We start from the raw sequence: 14,394 nt of genomic DNA on the forward strand, positions 1-14,394 counted from the left end.
AAAAGAAAACTAAGGACACAGAAAATATATACAAGGCAGAGGAGATAGATCAATCAATAAAGTATCTGCCATGTAGACAAATCGTTGGTATAAGCTGGAACACAAGAACTGATTTTGGATGCCTAGCAAAGCCAGGTGCAGCAGATGCTTCTATAACCCGGAACATGGGACAAGCACAGATCCTTGCAGCTCACTGGTCTTCTAGTCTAGCCCACTGAAAAGTTTGGGGTTCAATGAAAGACCCTGCCTCAAAAACACAAGGTGGAAGACTGAGGAAAACACACAAGATGGACTTCTGGACCTCATAAATGTGTGTGTGTGCACACATGCATGCATATGGAAGTGGGGAGAATACAGTCACTAAAGTTATAGCAGGGAAAAAAATTCTATCAGGGGACACTAGAGAAATGATTCAGCAGTTAACAACACTTGTTGCTTTTGCAGAGGGCTGGATTCAGTTCCCAGTACCACATGGTGGTTCACAACCACATGTAACTCCATTTCCAGGGATCTGATGCCTTCTTCTGACCTCTGTGAAAACCAGGGATACACATGGGACACACACATACATGCAATCAAAATGTTCATATACATAAAAGAAATCTTAAAAAAATTTTCAATCATAGTGAGTTTTCTGAAATCAAGGGACAAAGGTAGCCATCTCCATGCAGGAAATATTCAGAATGCCAAACAGGCATGACCAGAAAAAGACTTCATCAAATCACATTATAGCATCCTGAAAAAGAAAGAATACTGGAAATAGCAAGAGATGAGTACAAGTCATATAGACAAAGCCATCAGAATGCAGCAGACTTCTCAACAGAAACACTAAAATTTAAGGGCAAGGAATTGTGTGTTCCACGTTCTGAAATAGTAACTGCCAACCTCCATCAGTACTTCCAGAAAAGCCTACCTTCACAACCAAATACGAATCTTGATTATCAATTTGACACACCTGGGAAGAGGAAGCCTCATCTGAATTGTCTTTATCAGCTTGTCCTATGGACATGTCTATGGGGCTATTTTCTTAATTGCTGATTGATGCAGGAGGGCCCAGCCCACCGTGGAAGGTACCATCCAGTGGAGGTGGGCCTGGGCTGTCTAAGAAAGGCAGCTGAGCAAGCCAGGGGAAGATGGTGAACAGTGTTACTGTGTGGACTCTGGTTCAATTACTGCCTTGCTTTCCCTCAAGGATGGACTGTGACCTGTAAGCCAAATGAATGTTTCTTCCCCTAAGCTGGTTCTTTAGTTTTGTTTTTATTTTATTTATTATATACACAGTGTTCTGCCTTCATGTACACCATGTACACCTGTATGCCAAAGGAGAGCCCAGATCTCATTACAGATGTTTGTCAGCCACCATGTGGTTGCTGGGAATTGAATTCAGGACCTATGAAAGATTAGCCAGTGCTCTTAACCTCTGAGCCATCTCTCATCCTCTAATCAGTGTTTTAGCCCAGTGTTAGAAATAACTGAGCAGATGCTGGCACTGGAGAGTGGGTTGTTGCTCTGATGAGCCTGATATTTTATTTGAGGAAGATGAAGGATTTGGGAACTTGGGGCTGGAAAAGCCCTTAAGTGCTCAGCTGAATGGGCTGTTCTGTGGGAGCTGGAAGACAAGTAGGCTGAAAGCGGCACCAGTGATGGAGGCCTGCCTTGTGAAGCTCCAGAGGGAAGTGTGAGACCCCCTCAAAGACTATCCAAGCCACTTGTGTGGTATTTTGAATTAAGAATCAATGAAGGGAAACCTTTGCTTTACTCAAACAATGATTGAGACCGGCATCACTGTGATGAAATCTTCTGGGAAATATCTCCTCAGGGTCAGAACACAGAAGACGAGGTCCAGGGAGCCAAGGTTGAAGCTCAAGCTGGAAGTTGAATTCAGCAATGTCAAAGAATCTTTTACATGGTGTTAGTCTGAAGGAATGAAGGGGTCATGGAGAGCAGCATAGGCCTGGCACTATGAGAGGCCAGGGGTTGCCATTGGTTGAAGGGACAGCCTCAGTTGCCAGAAGGTCCAGGACTGAAGAGGTTTTGGAGAGCAGCTGAGGCTTGGTGCCATGTGGCAAGGTAAGTTTCTGAAGAGAGAGGCCATGAGGCCGTTGCTGAAGGTACAGCCTCAGCTGCAGTGGAGACTCCAGCAGACTGGAGATGCCTAGACCATGGGTGACCATTGAGAGCAGAGATAGTTGTGGGGTGGAGCTGGCCTGAACTGAGGAGACAAGCTGTGTGTACTGTGGATGGCAGAACTGGAGAGGTAGGGCTACTCATGCCCATCAGAGTTCAGAAGACCAGGGGCAAATCTCTTCAGATGTATCAGACAGGAAGCATTTTTACATTGTTGGATCTGAGTTTTACTTTGCTCTGATTATATTTGTGGCCTGCTTCTTCCTTCTTGGATTAAGAAGTATGTAATTTATTTTGGATTTCTAGGTACCCACAATTAATAGATTTTTAAATTTTTTCAATGAGAATTTGGATTTTTTTAAACTGATGGGGTTGTGTTTTATATTGTGGTATTAATATTAACATGAGATCCTGAATAAAAACCAAAAAAAGGAAAGTTATTATTTAACCATGATTAGGTTTGTATGTCAAGTTGACAAGGAGTGAGTGGGCTCATGACAGCTAATCTTTCTTGTCAATTTGAGATGCCTAGGAAGAAGGGACTCAGCTGAGGAACTGCCTGTCAGATGGCTCCCTGGGCATTTCTTTGAGGCATTTCCCTAATTGTCAACTGATTCAGGAGGGCCAAAATACTGTGGGTGCTGCTGTCCCTGGGGAGATGGGCCTGTGCTGCCTAAGCAAAGCAGCAGACAAAGACAGTCAGTAAGCAACTTTCTCCATGTTCTCTGTTCTGGTTCCTCCTCCAGACTCCAGCCTTAGCTTCTCCCAGTGATGTACTATCCTGAGTCAAATGAACACTTTCCTTCCTTGCGTTGTTTCTGGTCAGTGTTCTAGCACAATAACAGAGACCTAACCAGAACAAAGAACAAAGAAAAAACTTCCAATGCTAGATGTAAACCAAATGAATTCATGACCACCCAGATCACACTACAGAAGATACCTGAAGGAATCCTTTATACTAAAGAGAAAGGGAAACACATCAATGAAGTCATTTAGAAGAATAAAGCATACTAGAATAGCAGGCAGGCAAAAAAGTAGAAAAGTCTTAAACATTACAAAAGCAACAAAATAAAAGAAATTAATGAATACCTTTCAACAACTGATAAACATTAATGGCTTCAATTCTCCAATGAAAAGATGCAGATTAGCATATTAGACTCAAACAGGATCCATCAATTTGTATTTCTTGTATTCTGTCTGATCACAAGGAGCTAATACAAAAACTTGATACCAAAGTGAACTCCAGGAAAAACAACAACAACAACAACAACAAAAATCCTCATAGAGACTGACCAGCACACCAATGAATGATGAATGGTTCATAGAGGTAATCATGAGGGGAACTTAAAATTCCTAGAATTGAATGGAAATGAAAACACAACATACCAGATATAATTGGATACAATGAAAGCAGTTCTAAAAGAAATGCCTACATCCATAAATACCTAGATTTAAAAACAGAGATCACTCAAATAAATAATGATGCATTTCAGTGTATTAGAAAATAAGAACAAAATAAATTCCAAACCAGTAAGGCTAGGACAGAGGAGGTTGGAGAGACTACTCAGTGTTTAAGACTTCTTAATCACGAGAACCAGAGTTTGGATCCAAGATGCACATGGGGCAGCTCACAAATGCCTGTAACTCCAGCTCCAAGGGATCTGATGCCCTCTTTGAACTCTGTACACACATGTGCACATACTATCACGTACATACATAAATAAAACATTTGAAAACATTCAGGTGGAAGTCATGAAAACAAAAAGAACACATGAAGAATCAATGAAACACAAAGTTGGTTCTTCACAAGATTGACAAACCCACAGTTAAAACTAACCGAAAGAAAAAGATCCAGATTAATAAAATTAAAGATAAAAATTGAGGCATTACAACACATCAATGAAATACTGAAAATTGTGAGAGCATGCTCTAAAAACTTTGTTCCAATAAACTAGAAAGCTAGAAAAAAACGGCTAAATGTCTATGTGTCCAACCCATCAAATTAAACTATGAAGACAGAAACAAGTCAGACAAATCTATACCCAACAAGAGATTGAAACAAAAACAAGTCTTCCAACTGAAAGAGCACAAGCCTGGAAGGGATGTCTGGGGGAGGGTCTGCAATACCTTCAGGGATCAGCACCAATGCTCCCAAACTATCTCACAAAATAGGAAGAGGAAGGACAGTGCCACACTCATGGTAAAAGACAACATTACCCCAATATTAACACCAGATAAATCAAAACACAATACCAACTAGTACTACAGTCAATATCCCAGAGGAATACAAATGCAAAAGTCCTCAAATAGTGGGAAATTCATTTTAACCCCCATCAATTGTATCCTTTGCTTGATCTCAGGTGTGCTAGGATGGTTCACCATGTGCAAATCAATGCACACAATACACCACATGGGTAGACTCAAGGAGAGAAAATGCAGATCATGTAAATACATGCAAAAGGGTTTTACCAACATGCAACAGCATCCCTCCATAATAAAAACGTTGGGGTGAGAAAGAATAGAACACATATGTGGTGGTATTGTGTATTCTAATAAATTTATCTGGGGTCAGAGAACAGACAGCCACTAGATACAAAGGCTAGAAAATGGTGGCACTCACACCTTTAATCCTAGCATTCCAGAGATAGAAATCCCTCTGGATCTCTGTGAGTTCAAGGCCACATTGGAAATAGCCAAGCATGGTGACACGCCTTTAATCCCAGAAAGCCAGCCTTTAATCCCAGGGAGTGGTGGTAGAAAACAGGAAGATATATAAGGCGTGAGGACCAGAAACTAGCGGCATTTTGGCTGGTTAGGCATTTGGCTGGTTAAGCATTTGGCTGGTTAAGCATGTGGCTGGTTAAGCTTCAGGCTTTCGAGCAGCAATTCAGCTGAAAGCCATTGGGATGAGGACTCAGAAGCCTGAGGAGACAAGACCAGTCTGAGGAGACAAGACCAGCTGAGGATCCGGTGAGGTGAGATAGCTGTGGCTTGTCCTGTCTCTCTGATCTACCAGCATGGACCCCAATAACTCGGCTTGGGTTTGATTTTATTAATAAGAACTTTTAAGATTCATGCTACATCTGGCGCCCAACGTTCGTGTTACGAATTCATGAAAAAGCTGTTTGCCTGTGGCCTTGTGAGCCCCAGCCAGGCCCAAGCTACACTCAAGCCGGTTTGTTGGTGGCGCACGCTGGTAGGATTTGCTGAAGGAGGCAGAGGCAGGAGGATCCCGAGTTTGAGGCCGGCCTAGGAGGTTTGGGAGAAGCTTTGGCCCAGACTGAGCCCCAAACAGTGGTGGGACCATGGAAGCAGTGGCTACTGCTCCACGTTGCCAGCTCCTTCTCATCATGTTGGTGACTGCGGTGATGCTGCTACCTGGGACGAAGGGTTTACTGCTTCTGGTTCAGAGAAGAATTGTCAGGACCATCGTGTTACAAGAAAGCATCAGCAAAGGTCAGTTTGGAAAAAGTTTGGCAAGACAAATGGTGGGGAGAAATTGTTGTGAAGATTTTCTGTTCTAGGGAAGAACGTTCATGGTTCCGAGAGACAGACATTTATCAGACTGTGATTGCTCCAAACCACAGAGGAGGCAAAAAAAAAAAAAAAAAAAAAAAAGTCTGCAGGAAACCATGACCATGCCTAACAGTGACTTTGAAATCTTCAAAAAGATGACAGGATCCTACAACGATGATTCCACATGGACTATGATAAAGCCATTAAGCCGATTAACACCATGGAAAAATCGACTTTGGACTACAAACTAGTCAGGACAATTTCGAGAGGACTAGCTGAAATGATACAGCCTGACAGACTACTCGAACAAGGACTTGAAACAAGCCCTGAACTTTCCTTTTATGCAGAGAATGGACAAATGATACAGGACTTGACAATTAACCCAAAAATTTTCTTTTCAAGATTCCCTAAAGATATCTTCACCCCAGGAAAGCAAAAAGAAAAAGAGAATATAGATATGAGATAGATCATCGAATCTACTCTGAGGAAAAAGATAAAGAAATAATAGGATAAATAGGTAGATCATTGAATCTACACTGAAGAAAAAGGGAAGATATAAAAATGACAAGAGTAGACTAATGAATCTATTATGAAAAGAAAAAAGAGAGAATATGGATATGATAAGATAAAAAGGGAAATTATGGAATCTACTTTTAAAAAGGAACTACTTGTTTTAAATAAGATAAGTAATGAAAATTTTTTGGTCTGAGTTTATCAGATGTTACTAGACTGGACATTGTTAATATATATAATGGAGTTTTCATATGAATCTGTCATGTTAATGGACTAGACATCATAATGTAAGTTTTGGCTGTATATATTTGTATATACTTATTGGATAGTTTTTTCTTGTATTAGTTATAAGCTTTTTTAATTTTAGACAAAAAGAGAGGAGATGTGGTGGTATTGTGTATTCTAATAAATTTATCTGGGGTCAGAGAACAGACAGCCACTAGATACAAAGGCTAGAAAATGGTGGCACTCACACCTTTAATCCTAGCATTCCAGAGATAGAAATCCCTCTGGATCTCTGTGAGTTCAAGGCCACATTGGAAATAGCCAAGCATGGTGACACGCCTTTAATCCAGAAAGCCAGCCTTTAATCCCAGGGAGTGGTGGTAGAAAACAGGAAGATATATAAGGCGTGAGGACCAGAAACTAGCGGCATTTTGGCTGGTTAGGCATTTGGCTGGTTAAGCATTTGGCTGGTTAAGCATGTGGCTGGTTAAGCTTCAGGCTTTCGAGCAGCAATTCAGCTGAAAGCCATTGGGATGAGGACTCAGAAGCCTGAGGAGACAAGACCAGTCTGAGGAGACAAGACCAGCTGAGGATCCGGTGAGGTGAGATAGCTGTGGCTTGTCCTGTCTCTCTGATCTACCAGCATGGACCCCAATAACTCGGCTTGGGTTTGATTTTATTAATAAGAACTTTTAAGATTCCTGCAACACACATACCTTCACATAATAAAGGTTGCATGCAGCCACATTATACTAAAGAAGAAAAAAACTCGAAGTCATTTCCGTTAAAACATGGAATAACACCAAAGTCAACTCACTCCTATTTGTAGACAGTATGATCTCATACGTAAAAGATTGTAAGACTCTACCAGAAACTTCTTAGAACTGATGCACTGGGTCTGGACATCCATGTGAGACCATGTTGGTGTCTGAGGGTCATAATGAACTTGATGAATTGTGCTGCCACCGAGGCCATGGTGACATCTGGGCCCAAGCTGCTGTCGAGGGCATGTCTGGGTCTCTGTTCCTGCTGCAGCTGGCATCTGTGATGATGTCCATGGCCTATGTTACCACAGGAAATAATAGGAACCACATGTGTTGAAATATCCAAGCCCCGCTCCCCACTCGTGCTAAGCTGGCCCCTCACTGTCACTGGGATAGCTGGTCCTGCCCCTCACAAGACACTGCAGCAGGAGAGCTGCGACCTGTACTTGGGAGAGATGGCCCCACGCTTCACCATGGGCATGGAGAGCTGAGGGGGGTGGTCCTAGTGGCCTTGACTGACCAGCTCAGCTACCACCCAGACCCATATCCTGGGCCTTGGGTTTGTCCACCTTAACATCTACCCCATCTATGTCCTGCTGGAGTGCATGAAGGGACTGGTCCTGCATAAGGATAACTGCAGGATATCCAAGAGAAGTTTTGGTGAGCATTAGATGATGACAGTGTGCCAGAGGCCTTGAACCAGACCAATGAGCCACTGAGCATTTTGTGGGTGGGACTGATTGAACAAAAGGGTGTACTGGTGACATACTGCAGCTCCTGAGTGACACACCAAAGCTCCCGATGCCACTGGGATGGATGAAGAGGTGTTGGAAGGATGGAGGAGCAAGGTAGTTTGTTTGTTTTGTTTTGTTTTTAAATTAATTTTTGGGAGGGTGCATGCTACAAGGGGGAGGGACAGGTATGGAGGGACTGGAAGATGAGAGGGACTGGGGTGCACAATGTGAAATTCCTAAAGAATCAATAAAGAATTATGTAAAGTAAAACTAAGTACAAGAACTGAGGAAAACTATAACATCTGTCACTACTTAGCAAAAGTTAACCTGGAAAATACCCATTCAAATGGTACAGTTCAGAAGATTTAACAGTCCCAGCTCTCGTCACCATCAGAGGTAAGGAATGTGCCCCATACTTCAGCACCAGCTCCAGTTGGTCAAGGGAAGTTAGTGAGGTGAACAGCCCTCATTAGTAAATCTTACAGCAGCAGGCAGAGGTTAATGCAGAAACCCATACCTGGCTACAGGGCTGAGAACAAGTGGTGGAGGTGTACTCAATCCTGTGTGCTCAGTCCTGTGTGCTCAGTCCTGCATGGGACAACTATATCATCTCCTCCAAGGCTCAGCGAACATCACAGAAGCAGGGGTGGCTAGAATTAAAAGCCAGAGGAAGGGGAGATATGCAGCAAAAAACATACTTTGGACATGACATAGCCAATGCACTCATGAATTTACTGCAGCTGTGGTCATCTGTACAACACTGAGCCCATCACTATTTCATCCTAGAGGAAGGGCCCATGAGGCTCCAACCCACCCTTAGAGACTATGGGCAAGTAATGGTAGCTGGGGGAGGGGTGTTATTTTCTTCAGTAGTATAGTTGTTGCTCCAGTAAATAACCTCTCACCCATACCTGGGCATTCAGTGGGTCATACACACACACACACACACACACACACACACACACACACACACACACACACACACATGTGAAAGTTGTAGTGGTTTGAAAGAAAATGGCCACCAAGGGGAGTGGCACTATTAGGAGGTGTGGCTTTATTGGAGTATGTGTGCCTTGTTGCAGGAAGTGTGTCACTGTGGAAGTGGGCTTTGAGGTCTCATATATGCTCAAGCCACACCCAGTGTCTCAGTTCACTTCCTGTTGCCTTTTGATCAAGATGTAAGGACTCTCAACTCCAGCATGCCACCATTTCCCACCATGATGATAATGGACTGAACCTCTGAAATATAAGCGAGTCACCACAATTAAATATTTTTCTTTATAAGAGTTGCCATGGTCACAGTGTCTCTTCACAGCAACAGGAACCTTAACTAAGGCAAAAGTATGACAGGGACTTGAGAAGAGGGTTCTAGTGACAGATGGAGGGGAATGAGAGGAGAAATGGCATGAAAATGCTAAAATGCTAAAAACATGAAACTGTCAAAAATTCTTTAAGGATTTGGAGTCAGTACCTCCGTATGATGCATTGTTTTCTGCCACACAGACTACTTCTCCACAGCACTAAGGCCAGGAATAGATGAGATGTTGTGGATGTAATTGAAGATGTCTTCCTGTGGAGCATGAGACCATGCATTCAGCCCTTCACTCAAGCAGAATTCAGAGACTGTTGCTATCAGTACCAGGCGCAATAAACATCTATTATTAGGAGGTGAAGAACTATTTGGATTTGGAGATAGTTTATGGAAACTGGCATTAAAGAGGAAGAATAAGACATAAGCCATAAGGTAGACTCTTCCAAGTTCTGAGTCTACTCCACTTACATCTGGTCTCCATTTCTTAACCCTCCATGACCTAACTGAATGTGGACTTTGGTTTGTGGCAACCTGTCCACATTGCCAATTTCATCTCAGATCTCTCTTGCCCTTGTCAAGGATGCTCCATCTGTATTCATTCTCATTTCATCCATGGGATCTCCATCAGTGCCCTGAAGATGTGCAACTTCCCCAGCTTTGGGACTTTCATGTCCACTCCCCCCTGAACACTCCTCCCTGTGCACTCCTCCCTGTGGACTCCTCCCTGTGGACTCCTCCCTGTGCACTCCTCCCTGTGCACTCCTCTCTATGCACTCCTCCCTGTGGACTCCTCCCTGTGCACTCCTCTCTATGCACTCCTCCCTGTGGACTCCTCCTGTGCACCTTTCCCTGAACACTGCTCCCTGTGCACTGCTCACTGAACACTCCTCCCTGTGCATTCCTCCCCTAAAACTCCCACCTGTGCACTCCTCCCTGTGTGTTCCTCCTTGAACAGTCCTCCCTGGACATTCCCCCCTGTGCAAGCCTCCCTGAGCACTTCTTCCCATGCACTCCTCCCTCTGCATTCCCCCCTCTGCACTCCTCCCTATGTACTCCTCCCTGTGTACTCTCCCCCGTTTATTCCTCCCTAAACACTCCTCCCTATGCACTCCTCCCTGTGCACTCCTCCCTGTGCACTCCTCCCTGTGCATGCATCCCTGTGCACTCCTCCCTGAACACTCCTCCCTGTGGACTCCCCCTGTGCATGCCTCCCTGTGCACTCCTCCCTGTGTGCTCCTCCCTGTGCACTTCCCCGTGTACTCTTCCCTGTGCTTCCTCCCCCCATGTATTCCTCCCTGTGTGCTCCTCCCTGAACACTCCCACATGTATTCCTCCTATAAGAGCTCACCTCTGTGTGGCTTCTCTGACATCAAGAGTCAGATTACACACCACTCTCCCTGAGACTTCTCTGCTTGTGCTAGTCCCTTGTTACCTGCAGAGCCACACTCCTCCATGCTTCCCTAGCACACTGTTTAATTCTACATTTGGTTACTATCAGTATCTATCACCGAGGTGTATACTCAGACGTCAGGAACTCCACATTTTAATTACACCAGAAACTCAACAAAAACCAAGTGAATACAGCTGTGGGAGTGGGGGAGGCTCAGACGGGGTGAAGCAGCCTCTATTTACCTCTCTCAGCGGGTCATGAAGGTAGCAGGGGATGATTTTGTCATACTGGTGTGCTCGCTCATACATAAATTCACAGATTTGATAACTGGAATATTAAAGAACAGACTTCAGTTGCCAAACAGGCAGGTGGCGATGTGCTTCTGACCTTCAGAAATTTACTCAAGCGTGTGTAAAAGGGAATGATGTTGTTTTTAGTGCCACATAAAGGTCTAAGAATTTTTATACAAGGGCATCTCAGACTTGGAATCTCACATCAGGGACACAGTAAACACATGCAAATATTTGAACTCTGCAAACCTCTGAAACCTGGTCCCAGGTATGTCAGATAAGGGTACATGATTGCTATTATGTATCTAAGAGAGAGGAGTGCCTGCCTCTCTCCTGCCTCCTGGCTTAAGATGCTATGTTTTCAAAAGCCTTAGACAGTGTGCTGTCTGTTTTCTAAAGAAATATCTGGTGCTAGGTATCAATTATTTGCAATAATTTGTTTCTTTGTTCAAAACTAAATACAATAAACTAAGTAAGAGTTAGCACACTACCTTATTTATTATGCTAAACTGTATATCATTTCTACTAAATATAACTGTTATAATCTAAGCAATACCATAGACATATTAATTTTTAAAAAATCTAGAGCTGGGCATGCATATGATGCCAGCACCTGGGTAATAGAGATGGCAACAGGATAAACCAAGTCATACGGTGCACACCCCAGGACATTTGGTGCTGCACAATAAAACCTGTCTCAAAACACCAAAAATAGATCAATACATGTATAAATAAGGTGAAGCACAGGAAGACTGCTTGTTCACTTTCACGTTAAAACAAATATACATTTTTAATTTATTATACTATACACTTCTGTACATTTTGCTAATTTTTAGAATTCATATGAAAGTCAAAAAACAAAAACAACGCCCCCCCCAAAAAAAAAACCAAAATAACCCCTTATGTTATTGCTACTGAGGCTGCTATTGCTAATGCCCTTTTCTTTCTTTCTTCCCTTCTTTCTTTCTTTCTTTCTTTCTTTCTTTCTTTCTTTCTTTCTTTCTTTCTTTCTTTCTTTCTTCCTTCCTTCCTTCCTTCCTTCCTTCCTTCCTTCCTTCCTTCCTTCTTTCTTTCTTTCTTTCTTTTTGTCCTTGGTTTTTTTCAAGACAGGGTTTCTCTGTGTAGTTTGGGTGCCTGTCCTGGATCTTGCTATGTAGAACAGTCTGACCTCGAATGGCCTCAAACTCACAGAGATCTGCTTGGCTCTGCCTCTTGAGTGCTGAGATAAAAGGCACATGGCACCACCACTCGGCCTAGGCCCTTTCTTTCTTTTTTAAAATTAAGATATTTTTCTATTCATTTTATATATCAACCACGGATTCCTCTGTCCTCCCTCCTCCCACTCCTCAGCCTCCCCCACAACCCACTCACCATCCCCACCTCCTCCAAGGCAAGTTCTCCCATGGGGAGTCAGCAGAGCCTGGTACATACAGTTGAGGCAGGTCCAAGCCCCTCCTCCCTGCACCAAGGCTGTACAAAGTCTTAATAGCAGAAATGCAAAATAAACTAGGTTTCATGTAGGAGAAATAACAGTTCTATGGAAAATTAACATACAGCTTCAAGACAGCTCACAATTCAGCCTTTTCTCTCATGTGGATGAGCCAACTCTTTTCAAATTGAACTATGCCCCCAGCCTGCAGCAGTTCTAAAAGGACCTGAGGATTTAAAACAAATGGGTAGAAACACTGTGAGGTTTATTTTAGTTACTAGTTCTCTAAGGTCCATTTACCCATGCCCATAACCTTCTATCTTATGTATTACTACTTGATGATGTTTTGGACTGCGTTCACTACTGTATGATGACTCTGCTTTTCAAACATGGAGGGAATACCACAGCATTTTCAGGTACAGCCCCATACATTCACATTAACTTCTAAATACCTGTATACACCATTGTAAGAAGCTCATTTTTGTTTGTATTTTATATGTATGAATGTTTTGCTGCATGAATGTACACATGTGTGGAACCCATGGATGCCAGAAGAGGGTACTGGATCCCTTGGAATTAGAGTTACAGATGGCTGTGAGCTGCCACATGAGTCCTGTTGTAGGAATCTAGTCACTCTATCTAGGGTAAACATTAGAACGGAATAGTTGTTTTCTAGAAGTACTTTGACCTTGAAGAAATCTTGGTGTAAATCAGTGATTGTTTTCTGTGATTTATAGAGTTGTTTTTTCTGAAGCAGTTTCATAGCTCAAAGTCCTCACAATCAGAAAGATCAGGAACTCAAGGTCAGTTGACCCACATGGTGAGTTCCAGGCCAGCTTGGGCCACATGAGAGTTGCCTCAAAAAAAGGTGACATTTTAATCCAGATGTCATGGTGCACACATATAAACCCAGCACTCAGAATGCTGAGGCAGGAGGATCATGAATTCCAGGCCAGCCTAGGCAACACAGCAAGACCTCATTTCAAAAACAAAGACAAAAACAAAAGCAATAAAAGTCCTAAATACTGATACTCACATCACTTTACTCTAGTGGCCGAAGATCAACAACCAGCAGAGTGAAGCTGCAGTTAGGACCTCAGGCCTGCGTGCTGGCTGGGGAGTCAGAGGACCATGACCTTGTCAAGGGGCCAGGAAACCTTCACCAGGAACTTCTTGTTTATTATTTTGATGTTAAGCAAAACTGGCCTGATTTTTTTACATTCAGGACCCAATCTTAATCTATTTGGAGAGCTGGAATGTACTGTCATATGCAATAAAATAGGAATAATCTATTCACTCTGTCAGTTTGGAATAAAATAATGTAATGAGTTGAAGACAATCTTACCAACTCATTAGAACTGACTGTTATCATCAGGGATCTTTGTGTGCAAGTTATTCAATATTATTAAATTAAATTAAACTGATTTGTAACAATGTATGTTAAAAAAAGTTAATAAAACACAAAACTCATCATTTCCTATGATTTAATCCTCCTTTGCTGGTCTATGCTCTTGAGGCTGGTTCTGCCCACTGCAGCTGCATCAGATTGGGGTGGCGGCACACAGGTGGGTAGCTTGGCATCTTCCAGTTCTATGCTTTGTAACAACACACTGAAAGACTAAATAAACCATAGTGGCATGCCTATAAATCATCAAAATGCTATGAGAAGTCTTATTTTTTGCAGGGTTGTGAAAACAAGCAAACAAAAGAGGGAGACTTGTTTTTGGTCTACACATTCTGAGATGTTGACTCTTTGGATCTTGGACAGAGACAGTTTGTCAGTCCCTGGTGAAGAACATGGAGAAAATGCTAATAAAGCAGCTCAGCTAAAAAGTGTGACTGTCTTGGCTAGCAGGGAAGGGAAGGAGCTTGCCCCAAGCCTGACAAGGAGAGAATTGACCCCTGAAAGTTGTCCTCTAACATGTGCACTGCCACTCATATACACACAAAGTAAATAGATGTAATTTGACTAGTGTGTCTGTCTGTGGGCATTCATTGTGAATGGGAGAAAAGTAGTTACTTATTTTTTATTCCAAACTGTTATCTGTGAGGAGTAATGAGAGAGAATAATGGGTAGTGGTGTAGATGTGAGAG

General features: G+C 42.8%; 1 pseudogene; it reads right to left on the minus strand.

Moving 5' to 3' along the window:
- Window positions 1–14,394, minus strand: part of LOC114687901 — a 66,087-nt pseudogene that overhangs the window by 26,996 nt on the left and 24,697 nt on the right.

This window comes from Peromyscus leucopus, chromosome 23 (genome assembly GCF_004664715.2).
Source record: "Peromyscus leucopus breed LL Stock chromosome 23, UCI_PerLeu_2.1, whole genome shotgun sequence".
NCBI classification, from domain to species: Eukaryota; Metazoa; Chordata; class Mammalia; order Rodentia; family Cricetidae; genus Peromyscus; species Peromyscus leucopus.